Raw genomic sequence first — 16,558 nt, forward strand, 5'->3', positions numbered from 1 at the left:
CATCCCATGGATGTGCCATCTGACAAAGGGGTCTGTGGGGGACAATGTCCAGGAAATGAGGGTCCTTGTCAATGTTTTATGTGCCCAGGCATCCCCAGAGTGTGTTTACGGGGCAGTAAATTAAAGCACTCAGCCAAGTGACATTTGTGTTCTGCAAATGCGATTATTATGCATGATTAGCAGCCAAGTGCACTGAAAAACCCACACTCACGGAGGGCAGGAGTGGGACGCCCGCCTGGCCTGCGGCTCCTCGTGCCGGAGGTGCACCCTGGGCAGGCACCTTTTCCCTGGAAAAGCCTCTCCACGGAACAACAGCAAGCCCAGCATGGGCAGAGACCCTGGGACCACCACCCTGCCCCTCAGCTGGGTGCTCCCCCCCTCCCCAATCCCTGCCTGCTGGAGATGGACCGTGCCAGCCGAAGAGTTAAAAGATTTTCTTCCCAGCTGCCAGCCTGTCTTTCCAGAGGAATGCATCCAAACCCACTTTTTAGCTTTAATTATTTATCTGTAACCAATTTGGCAGGAAAACCAATTAAACGAGTGGGTGATTAATGACCTGCTGATTTGCACAGGTACCTAATTTAAATGTCTATATAATATATAAGCACATTTTGGAGATGCTTCGATGGCTCAGTTCAGTCCCAGGTGCTTGGACATGTATTGGGAGGATCACTCCTGGGTGAGCCAGTGCCACCATCCTGCCGGAGCATCCCGTGCTTCCTGACAGCTCTAGGAGCATGAGGGGGCTGTTTATTCCAGAAATCTCATTGTTCCTGCCCCCTGGCCAGTGCTATGCTTGCCATGTCTCCTTTGCTGTTATTTCTCACTTGGAAAAGTCTGACCCAGATGGGAAGGAGCCGATGGGATAGAGGAGGATTTTGTCTCCTGGGGAGACAACATCCCTGTGCCAGAGACAGGGAGAGACAGGCTGGAACAGCTGCCTAGGATGGGATGGAGCTGGTGTCAGACTGTCCCCTCAGCCCCCAGGACACTGGGAAGGGGCTTTTGCAGCTTAAAGCAGTGCTCACACCTCAGCCAGATGCAGATTTGGGTTGTCACCAACCAGAGGCATCCAGGCTCTTCCCTCCTGCTCCATGCGACTCAGAGCATCCCCGTTCTCCCCACACAATCCATCCTTCCCACCTCTTGACTGTGCTATGTCCAGGCACTGTCTGTGAGGTGGGTGGGTCTGCAGACAGCCTCCTTGGTGTCCCTGATGCCACCAGGCTGGGGACATGGCTATGCAACCTTTCAGCTCTCAGCCCTGGATCCCAGAGGAAGAGTTTCCTTGGTGATGGACAGCAGGATCTCTGGTTTCTCCACCGCTGTTCCCCCCTGCAGTGCAAGTCTGGGGCTAGTCAGAGCCAAGGCCAAGGGCTGCCAGACCCCAAAGCCTCCCTGTGTCCCTGCAAAGCAGGGCTGTTCTGCTGGCTGGGACACCTTGGGGATGGAGGAAGGGGGATGCTCCTGAAGGGAGCAAGGGGGCAGGGAATGGGCCCATTGTTGCAATAGAAATGGTAAATCCATTAATCTTTAGGAATACAATTCAGCACACAAAACAGAAAAGGAAGAGAGACACATCATTTGTTATCAGGTGCATTGTGAGAGTCAGGTTCTTTAATTATCTCACCAAATTCTACAGCCCATTCATCAAGTTGCCACCACCAACCTGCCGAGATTGCCACCCACAGACCATCTGGGCCCTGCGGAGGGAGCCGAGGCGCCGCCGTCCCCCGGGCACGCCGGCAGGGTGCTGTGCCGGCACGGGGGCTGCTGGGGATGCTCCTCACCCTCTGCACCTCCCTCAGGGTCCCTGCCCAGGAATTCAGCTCCTCGGATGCATTGGGCAGCCCAGCACTAACCATGTTGTCATAGAGTCATGGAATCGCAGAATCCCATGGTTTGGAAGGGAATCATTGACTCCCTGTCCAGGACACCCCAGCAATCTCACCCTGTCCCTGAGAGTATTGTCCAAACGTTCCTTGAGCTCTGGAAGCCTTGAGGCCGTGACAACTGTCATGGGTAGACTTGTCCCCTATGTGGAGAGGCGGCAACCAGGCCAGGGACATCATTGTGTCCATTGGGACTTAACAAAAATAAGAGGGAGAATGATTTTTTACACAGGCAAATAGTGATAGGACTTAGGTTTTAAAGTAAAGAGGAGAGATTTAGATTGGATTTTAGGACGACATTCTTCCCTGTGAGGGTGGGGAGGCCCTGGCACAGGTTGTCCAGAGAAGCTGTGACTGCCCCACCCCTGGAAGTGTCCAAGACCAGCTTGGACGGGGCTTGGAGCAACCTGGGGTCATGGAAGGTGTCCCTACCCATGGCAGGGGGATGGAAAGAGATGGGTTTTACGGTCCCTTCCAAGTCAAAACATCCTGTGATTCTATGATGATTCTGTGACATGGCAGCATTCCCAGGGGAGAGGCAGAGGGTGGGGAGGAAGGTGATTGGGAGTGATGTCCTGTGCTCCAGTGTCTTAGCAATTGCTGTGGGATGAGAGAATCATCTCCCTTCCCAGGCCAGAGCCTGGGACTTGCACATCCTGAGGCTGGTGTGGCTGCAACACCCTTGTAGCTCCTGCTGCTTCTGTTTGGCTGAAGCTTCACCTCCTTCCTGCCTGGTTCTCAGAATCCATGAGCTCCCTGTTAGGGTGTCAGCCACAACCCTGCACCAGCAAGCCTGCAGGATCCTGGGTTTTGGGGATCCATGGGTTTTCTCTGGCACAGCTGCATGGAAGTCTAGCTCAGCATTCCCTGCCACGGGCACAGTGCTGGGCGGGAGGGAAAGCCGATGGGATGGACACAGGGAAGCAGAGGATGACCGTGGCAGCAGGTACATGAGTGAGAAAGACAGAAAGGAAAGGGACCTGAGATGCTGAGAGGTTGGAAGCCTGTCTGGGATACATCAAAAGCAATGTCTGAGGGGTTTTTATAAGAGCAGAGATCTGAGCACCCAGGGGAGATCCCTATTGGGATAAATTATCCATAGGAATAAATCCAGAAAGGCAAGTCATGGCTGCACCCCAGGTGTATGAGTGAGGAGTGGGGTGCACAGCCTCGTACTCCTCTCTCCCCAAGCAGGACTGCTCCTCCTTCACTCTCTGCCACTGCCCTTCAGAGACCCTGGGGACTGAGGAACATCCCAGCTCCTGGCAGCTGTGGATGGAGCAGAAGGAGCAGGTCTGGGAGTTCCTGGGGTATGCTGTCCCATGGAGGGCTGGATGGGGCTTGTGGCCCCCCCCATACCTTCCCCCAAACCTCCTGGGAGGAAAATTGGATCCAGCCCATCTGGAGTCCAGATCGGCTCCAGTGAGTAATCAGGAGTGGGAGGGAAGGCAGACGTCTCCCTGCTCTCCCAGCAGTGTGGAGGAGAGAACAGACTATCCTGGGAGCGCAGATGGGGTGGCACTGCACCATAAGTGGGGTGTGCTTAACCCTGCTGTGACCAGGACGAGCAGGGGAGAGGGAGCTGTGATTCCCAGACCTCTGCTTTCATCCCCCATCACTTTTCCAGGGGGGCAAGGAGGAGATATCCCACCCTGGGCACTCCAGGTGATGGCCATGGTCTCCTTCAGTCTGGGTGACCTTCCACAGCACAGCCCAGAGGCTGCAGCTCTGTGGCTGCACTTTAGCTGAAGCCACATCTGAGGACAAGAGAGGTAAAAGCACTGCGAGTGCCCTCAGCAAACACTTCATTTGGTGTGAAATCTCGAGCAGGAGCCACCTCGCCAAGGCCACGCGCGACCAGCGCAGGCGGCGATGTTTCAGCAGCGCTGTCACTGAAATCACCTCTTTTTTCCCCGGGGTGCCAAGTGAGTTTATTTTAAGACCTGACAGAAAGCCAAGCTTCGCCTGGGTGCAGCGATCACAAGCAGCCGTGCCAGGTCCCAGCAGGGCGAGGAGCAGGGCCCAAGAGCAGGATGCTCCCCCTCCAGGATGTTTTTATCCCTCCATCAGCACCACTTCCTCCGGGGCACTGCCCCCCAACCATGTGCTTGGTGCCTTTGGGAGAGGGCCACGAAGCTGCCACGTGGTGTGTTCTGCCCAGGCAGGTCCTGACATGGCCCCCAGAAGTGCAATATCCCGGGGGGGATGCCCTTGTCCAAGCACTGTCTCCTCCAGCCTGGGCTGGAGTGGTAACGTGATTCAGAAGCCAAGTGTCTTTTGCTATGAATATTTGTTCTTTTTTCTCTCTCTCTCTCTCTTTTTTTTTTTTTTTTTTTTTATGGTGAAACGAAAACATTTCTGCAGGGAATGACTGTGACTGATTACATTTGTCAGGGTTTTTATCAAGCAATTGAAAGAGCTGGAGATTTTTTGGAAACCAAATAAGTGAAATATTTTGGCTGGTCAAAATTGTTTCCAGTAAAAATCTCCAGAAAACGCGGAGAGAAAATGTTGTAGGAAATTTGCAGTACAAATTAAAATGTGTTTTTCCAAGGGAAAACAGTTACTGGGAAAATAAATTTCTCAACACTGGTGGTGGAAGGATGTTCTGTGCCGAAGGCATTGCCCTGTGAGAGCATCCTGTGGTGTTTGGCCCTGGGAATATGGTGCCAAGCCAGGAAATGGGTCCAGATTTTGCCTCACTTTTCTCCCAAAATATCTCTAGGCCACAGTTAAGGGGTTCCAGGAGGAGTGTGGTATCCTGAGCACAGGGGAGTGAGTGGAGGGGATTGTGGTGATAAGCGCCTCGGCTGGATGCCGGAGGAAAGCTCAGGAGATACCTTAGGAATAGGATGTACCATAGGCAAGATGTGGAAGGAATCTGTGCCATGCCCTGGATGCCCTGTGCCACCCTACCATGGAGCTATGCCATACCCTGGGGACCCTGTACCACCATGCCATAGAGATGTGATATTCCAGCTAGACCTCATCTTAGATGTCCAGAAAATATAGAGCAGATAAACGGGTTAAAATATTCAGCAAAGTCAGGCTTGAGCCTGTGGGGGAGGAACACGGACCAGGAGGCAGCAGGAAGGTGCTGGAGGCAGAGTTTGGAGCCTCACTTAGCCCGCTGTGGGCTGTGGTTTGGGACATCTGCGTCCATTTGGGATTTCTGCCATGTTTCCCATTGCTTCTGCTGCTGTCCCAACAGCTTTATGGCTGTGAAGATCCTCCTGCTCTCTAAACCCTGCATGTCCCCGGCGTGGCACGGACCAGGCTGATCCCTGACCCCGGAGCAGGCTGAGCTCTGTGAGGAATGAGCTGAGCTCTGGGTTAAAAATAGCTCATGACCGTGCAAATCTGTGGCTGGATATTAATGCAGATGCAAATAGGTGCTGGCAAAGCTGGCAAAGATGCCCTGCCTAGCCATTCCTACCTGGAATTTGCAGTGTACAGGCTGCTGACATCTGCTGGGAGGGGAGATTTGTTGGGCTGGGTGGCAGAGGCTTGGAAAGTCATGGTATGTGGGTCAGAGCAGTGAGGGGAGGCAGATTCCCTATGGATCACTGCTGCCCTAGGCTTGGCTGGTGGCTGGGGAAGCTCCAATGGGATGAAGAGGAGGAGATGGGTCTGGGGAGGGCTGACCACCCTTCCCACCATTGCTTCCTGTGGGTGCTGGTGGTCGGCACCCTGGAAACCACCGGCACGGGGACAGGTAATAACAGAGCCAGATCATGCTTCTGTCCCTGTCACGGTTCCAAGGGTTCTTTGACCACCCCAGAAATGCCATTCCGGGACTGGGCTGAGCAGCTGTTTGGAGCAAGCTGGGTTCTCCACCCCTGAAACGCCTCGGTGCCCTGTGCCCCTGAGAAAAAGCCATTTGCCATCTCTGTTGAAACACTGTGCATGTCAGAAATAGGGCTCCTGCGGGCACAGCTACAGTCAGGAAGAGCCAGAGCACTCCACGGGCAGAGAGAGTCATGTGATAAATGCTCTTGTTCCCTCTTAAGATGCTTGGAAGCAGCCTGAGGGCTTTAGCACTGTGCCGCTTTGGTTTAAGTTTCTCTAATGAGGTTTGCCTTCTATTACTGTCAGGGAACATTTTTCATTGTTGAAGCCACTGTAAATGCAAAGCCTTAAAAATGAGTTTCCATTTCAGATCTGACAGCTCAGCTGCTAATGTAAAATAGAGAAAAACCACAGATCAGGCTGCCTTTTAGTGCAATTAGCCCTCCAAATGGAGCAATTTACATTGGCACACTTGTGCATCTTCCTGCAGAAGGGGGGAAAAAAAGCCTCATTACTTAAGCGCAGACCTTTATGAACAGAAATGAGGGGAAGAGAGGAAAAACACAGCAGGGCTGGGAGCGCTGAGATGCGCCTGCCTTCCCTGTGCTGCTCTCTGTGTGCCGGCGAGACGCTGGGCTGGGCCACGAGTGCTGGGCTGGGTCTGCATGGGGAGGCTTTCCCGGTGCCTCTGCGGGTGCCCGTGCCGGTCCCTGTGCCGTTGGTGTGTCCCTCGCCGTGGGTGTGGTGAGCTGACATTGAGCACAACCCTTCCCTGTGCCAAAGGCTCCTCTGTCCCTCCTCTGCCAGAGGGTTTATGGATTAGAGCATCTTATGAATTTTTCAGTCCCTGCCAAAGCCCACAGTGCTCCGGTGCTGTCGCTGTCATCCCTTTGTCATGTGTGCAGGTGATCCGGTGCCACCTCATTGTGGCCCTCATCCCCTGGGGATCCTGTGCCACCCCAGCATGGGACTGTGCCATGCACCGGGAATTTTGTGCCACCTCACCATGGGGCTGTGCCATGGCTTGGGGACCCTGCACTGTCCAAGAATAGTGCTGTGCCATGCCCTACTGACTCTGTGCTACCCCAGAGTGGGGCTGTGCCGTGCCTTGGGGACCCTGTGCCACCTGCCATGTGCTTGGGGCACTGTCAACCTCCCCACTGTGGGCCACGGTTCAGGATCCCAAAATACATTCCCAGAGTAGCTGCCATTTGCTTGTCAACACCAGCCTGGTTTGCATCCTCACTCCCTTCCCTGGCTCTGTGCCTTCATCCTCAATATCCACCCAAGGCCACGGCCCCGCGGCTCCAGCCTCTCTCAGAATAAAATAAGGTTTGTTCGAGGCCTCAGAGCTCTGATTCATGCACTGCCCTGGCCTCCTCCTCCTCCCCTCCCTGCTCCATCCCTCTGGCTAATAAGGTTGGAACAGCTTCGTCCAGCAGGTCTGTGAGGAACCCCTTGCCTGTGAGGGGAGAGCAGACCTTGGGCCACAATCCAGCTGCAAACAATTCCAGCGGCACCTCCACACATTTATTAATATCATTTGCAAGGACAAAACTCAGTTGTCTCGAGAGGAGGAGGAGGAGGAGGCAGGAGGAGAGCAGTGGGAAGCCCGAGAGTATCCAGGGATGGAGCCTCCTGGCAGGCACGGATGGGGATGAGCTGGAGCCCCGCGATGCTGAGCAGGTGGGATGTGCTGTGGCTCTGGGCAGTGATAAATCAGCATTACCTGAGGAGCTGCTTTGAACTGGGGGATGGTCTGGCTGTGCTCAGGTGATCCCTGCTCTCTGGCTTCACGGGAAGCAGAGCTAAGCCTGGAGTGCTGCTGCAGCCTGGCATGGTCACCAAGCCCAGGATTCCAGTCTTTCTATCCTATCCCATCATGTGACCTCTCTTCCCGGGCATCCTGCACCCAAATCCATTGGTGTTCTCACCCTTCCAGCCCTTAGCACGGGGTTTTGGTTCATGGGTTTCTGTGCCAAGCTGTCTGGGCCTGCAGTAGCCATCCCAGTGTGGGATCAGGGGTGTGGCTGCATATCCTGGCAGGGTCAGCCAGGCACATCAGGGGTTTCAGAATCCCCTGGGGTGGCTGCAATGGCCTGGGAAGTCTCCTGAAAGCCCCTGTGGCCTCTTCTGGGCTCGCATCTCAGCTGCTGGGGGGTACGGGTGTTGGAGGAAGGGGGGAAAATGGCTCTGGCTCATAAGCAAGGAGATGCAACCCCAAAGGTCTGCACTGTGCCCTTTGGCCATCAAACCACCTCACTCCCCCAAATGATCCTGTCAAGCTGACACCACATGTTTCCCACCAAGCTGCAGTGACTGGCACTGGTGCCACCACCTTCCTCTGGCTCCTGCGACATCCAGCCCTGTTCAAACCCTTCAATGGCACTGCCCAGGATGGATGTCAGGCCGACCTTTTCAAACACCAGTATGACACCCACCTGCCCCTGCTCACCTGAAACCTCCCCACTGCTCAGCCCTGGAGCAGCAGCATGGCAGGACACAGCGCTCCCATTCCAGCTCTTCCCACCTCCCAGCTCCATGTCCTCCCCTCTCTGCCCCCCACCAGCAGAAAGCACATCTTCCCATCACCCAGCCAGACCCCTGTGGGAGGTCACAGCATATCCTGAGCCACCATCCAGCCCTCCCCTGGCCCTGCTGCTGCTCCTGCTGGATGCACGGGATGTCACAGGTGTCCAAACCATTGTCTCCCACGGTTGTTTTGTCACTCTGCAAGGTTGGAAATGATCAGCTTCCCATCCCTCCGATTGCTGTGTATCGCTGCTTTCATTCTCTACAGCTGCTTTCACTTTTGTCTAACGCCGCCTGCTTTTCTTAACGGGCCTCTGCTCTCCTGATTGAGGGATTGTCTCCTCGGGTAGCTGGTAAAGTATTCTTCACAGCCCAGAATTATGATTCAAATTTCTCAGTTTAAATGTGCTCTTCCAGCTGATTCAGCTCATAATTGTTTTCAGCTTGGTGCAACTGGCCCGCTCGATGCTGCAGGCGCGTTTGGCGTCAGGGGGGCTCCGCTGGAGCCACGCCGCGGTTGCCCACACCTCAGCAACCACTGCTTTTTAGCTCAGAGATCAATTCCTCTTTATCTGCCAGGAGTGGGCTGATCCCGGCTCCCCTGGACTGCAGGGAACTTCTTTTTTATTAAGGGTATCGATTTATGAATCCACAACCCCTTGAGATAGCCGCGAGCGTGAGGTGCTCGCAGGGCACGAGATTAGAAGTGCTGTCATGCTGTCCTTCACCTGCAGTGCCAGAGGCGTTTCAAGAGTGGGTTGTTTGGCTCTCAACATGCCCAGCTCCGTTACCTGGAGCAGCCTGGCCTGAAGGGACACCTTCCACTAGCCCAGGTTACTCCAAGCCCCTGGCCTTGGACACTTCCAGGGATCCAGGGGCAGCCACAGCTTCTCTGGGCAACCTATGCCAGGGCCTCCCCAGCCTCACAGGGAAGAATTTCTTTCTAACATCTCATCTGTATTTCCCTTCTGTCAGTGGGAAGCCATTCCCCCTTGTCCTGTCACTCCATCCCTTGTCCCAGGTCCCTTTCCAGCTCTCTTGGAGCTCCTTTAGGCGCTGGAAGGGGTTCTCAGGTCTACCTGGAGCCTTCTCTTCTCCAGGTGAACAGCCTCAGATCATCCAGTTTATGCTGCAGCTGGCAGTGGCTGCTTCTCCTCATGTTTTATTGATGCCCGGAGGTGTTAGCAATGGGCACATGTGTCAGCATCCTGAAGGGAGCTGCTGAGTTCCATCCACGTTTGGGCATGGACTCGAGAGTGGAAGGTGCCACATGGTCCCATCAGCATGGAGGTCATCCTGTCCTGTCTATGTACAGAGTTCCCTGCCCTGGGAGGTGCTGATCTAGGGGGGTTACTTGGCTTTGGAACCAATCTGGGGTGTCTGACAGCAGCCCTATTTCCTGGGCCATGTGCCTAGGGACATGGGACAGGGACACCCTGCACCACCACAGGGTAACAGGGCACTCACCCCATCTTTGGGACCACACTGGGGCTCCCAGTTCCCCAGGACTCCAAGGACTCCATAAAATCACTGATGTAGCTCATCCCCTCCTGCCCCAGACCTGGGCCAAACCAGTGTGCAGGCTGGCTCTGGCCCTCCCTGGGGGCTTTGCAGCTTTTTGAGGTTCCCCATCCCAGTGGATTCAGCTGCCATCAGTCCCTAGTTGGCATCTGGATCAGGATCCCTCTGCTCAGGGTCAGATGGGGCATGGAGAGCCAAATGGCTTTGCCTTCCCAGCACTGCCCTGCACTGCTCCTGGGCACTGCTGGAACCCCCTCCTGGGGGATCCAGCATCCTGTCCTGTGCCATGGGCACTGCCAGAACACCCTCCTGGGGGATCCAGCGTCTTCCAGGAACCATGGGGGAATGCTGACACCCCTTTCCCACAGCTCTGGGGTGCAGCGACCAGGGCAGCTGGGCTGGCAGGCAGGGTGGGGTGGCACCACGTGTGAACGCGTGTCCCTGTGCGGCAGAGCTGGCACAGCTCCTGAAAGTGCTTCCCGTGCCTTTTCTGTTATTTATGAGGGCTCCTCCAGTAGCATGGCCTGGGAGGAGGCTGGGAGCGGGATGAGGCACAATGTTCATCCCCTGTGTGACCGCCCAGCAGCCCTGGCAGGGCTGGGGCAGTGTGGAGGGCATGAGGATGGAATGTGCAGCAGGGGGCTTGGATGTGGGGACCTCCCCACCCTGTGCCTTCACTCAGGGATGGCTACGGATGGATCTGTCCCTCTCCTTGCACCAAACCTAAGAATTCCAAGCTAAAACCAATTCCAAGCTAAAACAAGGCAACAGGCAGTTGCATTTTTCATGAGCCAGATGAGCAAACAAAACAAAGCTTTTCCAAAGGGGGGTGGCCAGGCCCATGTTCGGCGCCGCTGCTGGACATGGTCACTAAGCAAATGAGTGAGGAGCAGGTTTGACAGGCCATGGTGTTCCCAGCATCCACTAACAGGATCCCTCCTCTCTCCTGGCCTCCAGCCAGCTTTTCACACCAGCAGCCGGCAGCAGTGCCCACGCTGGGCTCCCTGGAGAGGCACTGGGGAGACACCAACACTGGCACACAACCCCTCTGCTTCACACCCTCCTCGCCTTGTCACCCCCAAACCAGCTCCAGTTCGAGCTCCAGGCTGGGCTGCCTCAGGGGAAGAGCTGCAGTACTTGCTGCTGGTTTATTTCTTTCGTGTTTTTTTTTTTTTTTTTTTTTTTAATAATTTTAACACAATTAATTAATACCTAGTGATTGTGCCCCAAAAGACGTTGAGGAAAAGCAAAAACCCAGGAGTGGCTGGGCTGTCAGGCATCTCAGGGATGCCCCTCCGGGTTTCACCACGTACACATCTGGAGTGGGCACTGCCAGCCAAGGCACAGATGGACCCTGCCAGTATCCCCTCAGCCCTGGTGCAGGATGCAGCCAGCTCCCAGAGCTACCCTCAGCTCAGGTTGGGTCTCTCCAGACCAGCAGAGCTTTGATCAAGTCTCCAGCAATGGCATGGAGCTGTGTCAGGGGAGGTTGAGGTTGGATATCAGGAAAAGGCTCTTCCCCCAGAGGGTGGTCAGGCACTGGAACAGACTCCCCAGGCCCCAAGGCTGCCAGAGATCAAGAAGGGACCTTAAAAATCATCTCATTCCAGTCCCATGCCATGTGCAGGAGCACCTCCCTGTAGACCTGATTGCTCCAAGCCCCTTCCAACCTGGCCTTGAACACTTGAAGCAACAGCTTCTCTGAGCAGCCTGTGCCAGGGCCTCCCCACTCTCACAGAGAACAATTTCTTCCTAAAATCCTAAGTCTCTCCTCTTTTACATTAAAACCATTCTCCCTTGCTCTACCACTATCTGCCTGTGTAAAGAGTAATTCTCCCTCTTTTTTAGAAATCCCAATGGACAAAATAATGTCCCTGGCCTGGTTACCATCTCTCTATGTGAGGGACAAAACTCCCTAGGGCAGTGGTCATGGCCCCAAGACTACCAGAGCTCAAGGATCATTTGGACAATGCTCTCAGGCATGTGGTGGGATTGCTGGAGTGTCTTGTGCAGGGTCAGGAGCTGACCTTTGATCCCTGTGAGTCCCTTACAACTCAGGATATTCCATGATTCTATATCCTCTATGATTTCATAGCAGTTTTGAGCAGCCAGGACCATCCCTCTGGAGCTGGCACTGAGCATGGGGATGCAGTGACAGCCAAGGCACAGTGAGACCAGTGTCTGTGAGCAACCACCATGCTCCCAAGCCTCGAGCCTTTGATTTTGGTGCTGTCTAGACGGGAGCCCCTATCAAAGCCCAGCAGCTGAGTGCATTTGCAAGGGGACCTGGAGAGAGCATACAGCACACCCCCTGCTCTTCCAGAGCTGCCTCAAAAGCCTTTTTGACTCAGAAAGTAATGAGCAGGTTCCCTAACGACTTCTGGAAATGCTGCCAGAACCTGAAGTGCAGGGAGCTTGGGAAGGGACACTTGGTGGGTTATTTTTTCCTGCAGAAGAGAGGATTTAAGCCTAGGTGTCTCCATGGACATGATGGAGATGTTCTCCTGGGTAGACGGGACTGGGTGTGTGTGGGATGTGCTGTGGGGCTGGTGGGGTTGCAATAGAGGCGTGGCTGTGGTCTGCCCCTGCAATGTGTTCAGAGGGATCATTGCAGAGCATAGGGTGACTTCACCCTCCTCGCTCCTCCCCTTCATTGAAAAGGATGTCTGAATTGGTATTTTAATGATAAATAGGTCACAGGGCCATAGAGCCAGCAGGGAGTGATGGATCCCCATCCCTCCTCTCCTGGTGCCAGCCCCAGTGTGTGCCCAGCACACCCCTCAGGAGAAGGGCATGTTCCATTAAACCAGCGAGGCAGGAGACCCGGGGAGCCAGTGTGATGGATCTTCTCTCGGCCAGCCTGGGGGATCCAATGCTGGGTTGTGGATGATGGCCCCACAGCTGTAATGGGAATGGCTCAAGCCCTGGGAATGGACCACTGGAGGTGAAAGCCAGCATGTCCCCAGCTGGCAGCACCTCCAGGTTGCACAGCCCACATGGGTATCCCCAGCCTTGAATGCCTTGTCTTCATCCCAGGGGCAGTGCCAAGGCACATGTGGGTGAGAAGGCATCCAATGAGAACTGAAAGTCTGGTGAAATCTTGCTGCAAAGGGCTGGTTTTATGACAGCTTGTCCCATTCCCTTCCTGATGGATCCTGGTACAGTGACCAAGGCAGTCAGTCCTTCCTAAAAGGCTGTGATGTGGCTAAATTTGGGGCTACTCTGCTGTCATCTCCTCCCCAGAGGACACAATCTCTCTCTGTCTGCAGTCCCCAGTGCAGCAGAAAGATTTTCAGGAAGGTTTTCTGGGAGGTTTGGATGGTTTTGGGAGACACAGTGGTTTTTGGGGCCGGCAGTTGTGCATGAGTGCCTGTGGTTGTGGTGGATGCAGTGCAGCAACCAGAGCAAGGAGTGTCACGAGTGCCCTGGGAATGGCAGGGATGCAGGAGAATGGCTGGGTGCCAGCACAGGGTTGGGAATGCTCAGTGTGCACATCTCTGTGCCTTGCACAAGCTGGAGACACCCCAAATCTGTGACACCGCTGTGGGCACCCATTCCAGCTGAGGAGCCATCCTAATGGGAGTCCCAGGAACCTGAGGTCTTCTCATGCCCTTTTTTGGGGCAGAGGTGGCATCGCAGCAGCAGGTGCTCTCCTTGGAGCCTCAGGGACTCTGTTGACAACTCAGTTCGAGCACGGCAGGTCTGGGGGGGCCCTTAGCAACAAGCAGCAACTTTGTGCCCATTCGGAGGGAAATGGAGTAAATAATTAAAGTTGTTAACTGCGTAGGAGAAAGCAGAGATAACACAGGGAGCTCAGGCAGAAAACCTGGAATTCACTGCCGTCAGCTCTCCGGGGCACGGCCGCCCTGGGAGCTGTCCCTGCCGTGTCCCCCCCTCCCAGAACATGGCTTTGCCATCTCCCGCCCACTTTCACACCTCAGCTGCTGGCTTTCACACTGTGGTTTTCTCCCAGTGCTGCTGTATCTTGCCCCATCTGCCCATAAACCCGTGGGGGCCTTCCAGGTCATCGCTCTTCATCCTCCTCCTCTTCCTCCTCCTCCTCCTCCTCCTCCTCCCGCCTCCCTCGCAGAGGGAAGCCCCTTCCTACGCACACGCCTATTGATCCACCTTGTTTTGCTGCTCCCTCCTGTGCTTCATAAATGTCAACTTTTTCTCTGACAAAGAAATTTTGTGGTAATGACTCTTTGTGCCACTTCTAAATCCCCAATTACATAAGGAGCAGCAGCACAAAGCCATTCCCTTTGGTGGAAATCTCCGCGTAATCCCTTTTCCAGAGAAGCAGCCCGCCAGTGACACGCTTCTAACTCTTTGTTTGTTCTTTTGGATCAAATCTAACTGATTGCCGTGACTAATTAACTTTCCCTTTCTTCAGGCCTCTGTTGTCTTAATTAATTTCACAAATACTTCATTCCCAGCTTGCAGCCAACGGGCTCGGTGGTGCGAATCACTGGCAAGCGGCAGTGTGGCAAGGTGGTGCCTCCAGCGGGGCTCACGGCGTGCTGGCACGTGGGGCAGGGACGATCTCCCTGTGGCAGGGCAGGAGGTGGTTTGTCAGAAATGTGGACGGACCATCTCCTGCTGCTGCCTGTGGAGCTGCTCCTTGTGCAGGCCTTAATTCAGGAACTCCACCTGCCATATTCTAATTTTTGCCCTGGGGTATTTCCCCCTGCCCTGCAAGCCCCTCCTAAGTCAAAACCCAGGCATGGAGAGATCCAACCCATAGAATCACAGGCTCATGGAATCATAAAATGGTCTGGGTTTGAAGGGCCTTAAACCTCATCTCATTCCATCCCCTGCCATGGGCAGGAACACCTTCCACCAGCCCAGGCTGCTCCAAGCCCCATCCAACCTGGCCTTGAACACTTCCAGGGATCCAGGGGCAGCCACAGCTTCTCTGGGCAACCTGTGCCAGGGCCTCCCCACCCTCACAGGGAAGAATTTCTTACTAAAGTAAAATCTGATGAAATCTTGCTGCAGTGGGCTGGTTTTGTGGCAGCTTGTCCCATTCTCTTCCTGTAGGGTCCTGGTACAGTGGCCACCACCATGTGTCCTCCCCCAGCTGCCATTCCCACTAGGATCCATAGCCCATGTTTATCAGTGATGGTCATATGGATCTCAGGGTTATTCCTTCTCTGGGATCGATGTACATCTCTGTGGTTATCCCCGAGGCTGGGTTTTTCCCAGACAAGGGCTGGGTTGAGATCAGCATTAAAATATGTCCCGTTGTTGCAGCCAGGGCTGCACAATGGAATTGCATATTCATGAAGGCAGCACATTACACATTGGCTAATGGCACTCTTTGAGATCCTATCTGCTGCTTCCAGCAGCCCTTGTGGTGGTTGTTATCAGTCTATTGTTATCTGGGGTCTGCCCTGGATAAGTAAACATCGGAGCTCTTCCCCTCAAAGGCTCTTGGTCTGTGGAGTGCAGCAGTAGATGCTCGATGCAGATAAAGGTCAGCAGCCTGGAAGCAGCGGCTGCAGCCCAGGCTGACTCCTGCCAGCCTTCCTGTGTCACCCGTGGCCAAAAACAGGGCTGATTGTCCTTCTCAACCCGTGGGGAAGGCTTTGCTCCATGGGAAGGTCACAAATCTTGTGGGAACCTGGGACAGGGATGTGGGGGAACACGCTTTGGATGCTGCTCCAGCGCTTGACGTGGCAGAGTTGTGTGGCCACTGTGCCCCATAAGGCAGGAGGTGACAGAGTGTGACAGGAGTTGCAACATCCCAGTGGCTTGCAGGACATTACCACAGGGCAAGAGGACATGGCCTCAAGCTGTGCCAGGGGAGGTTCAGGCCGGACATCAGAAGGAATTTCTCCATGGAAAGGGTGGTTAGGCCTTGGAAGGGGCTGCCCAGGGAGGTGGTGGAGTCCCCATTCCTGGAGGTGTCCAAGCAATGACTGGACATGGCAGTGGCGACAAGGTGGGCATCAGGCACAGGTTGGATTTGATGCCCTTGGAGGTCTTTTCCAATCTCAGTGATCCTGTGATTGTCTGATCTGTTGGAGGTTCCCCTGGCACAGACTAACATGGCTGGTAGAGCTTCAGCATCCTGAAGTCAACAGCGGCACCACACAGGGTGGGCAGAGGGGGCAGGAAGAACATTGTGAGCTCTGAGTCTGCATTGAAGGGATGACCCTGTTTGCCATCAAGGTCTCTGGTAGGAAATGAGTGAGTTGGAGGAAATCCAGGAGGTGGGAGGGGGTGCTGAGGGAGCCAATCACCCCATCAGGTTCTGGGATCTCTGAAGGACCTGCGCTTTGGGAAGCACGAGGCATTACTGGAACAGAAGATGGCTTGTTTTGAAGGCTGCCAGGAGAAATCAGATCCTTTGCAGAGAGTGGATTGAAATCCACCTGCAATTAAGCCCAGGCAGTGCTGCTCTGTTTCCCCAGGATTGACCAGCCTTCAGAAATCAGGGAGTGCAACACCGGGCTGCGCTGCAGTTCCCAGTGGCTGCAGTTCACCTGGGGCAGCCCCCACCCCTCACCCAGGAGCGATCAGACATCCCCTCCCACTCCCGGGAAGCTTGTTTCTCTGTTGCAGCGCTTGTAGCTAAAAAGCTTCTCTCACTAGACACAAGGAGACTTGGCCTCCAGGGACAGATGCTGAGGCTTGGCTGGGCTGCTGGCAAACGGGGGCTGCGGCTTCAGAGGAAAGGGCTAAGGACATAATTTAAAAAGATTTGCTCTCCCTTTGTAGAAACCTTTGATTAAACGTTGGCAGCTGGGATCGAGCTGGTGCTCATCTCCCCGGCCTCCCACCCCCTCCTATTTCTTCATCTCCCCCTCTTCTGGCTTTTC

Source organism: Empidonax traillii, unplaced genomic scaffold (assembly GCF_003031625.1).
Source record: "Empidonax traillii isolate 1590-97213 ecotype Southwest subspecies unplaced genomic scaffold, ASM303162v1 scaffold740:size344948, whole genome shotgun sequence".
NCBI lineage: Eukaryota > Metazoa > Chordata > Aves > Passeriformes > Tyrannidae > Empidonax > Empidonax traillii.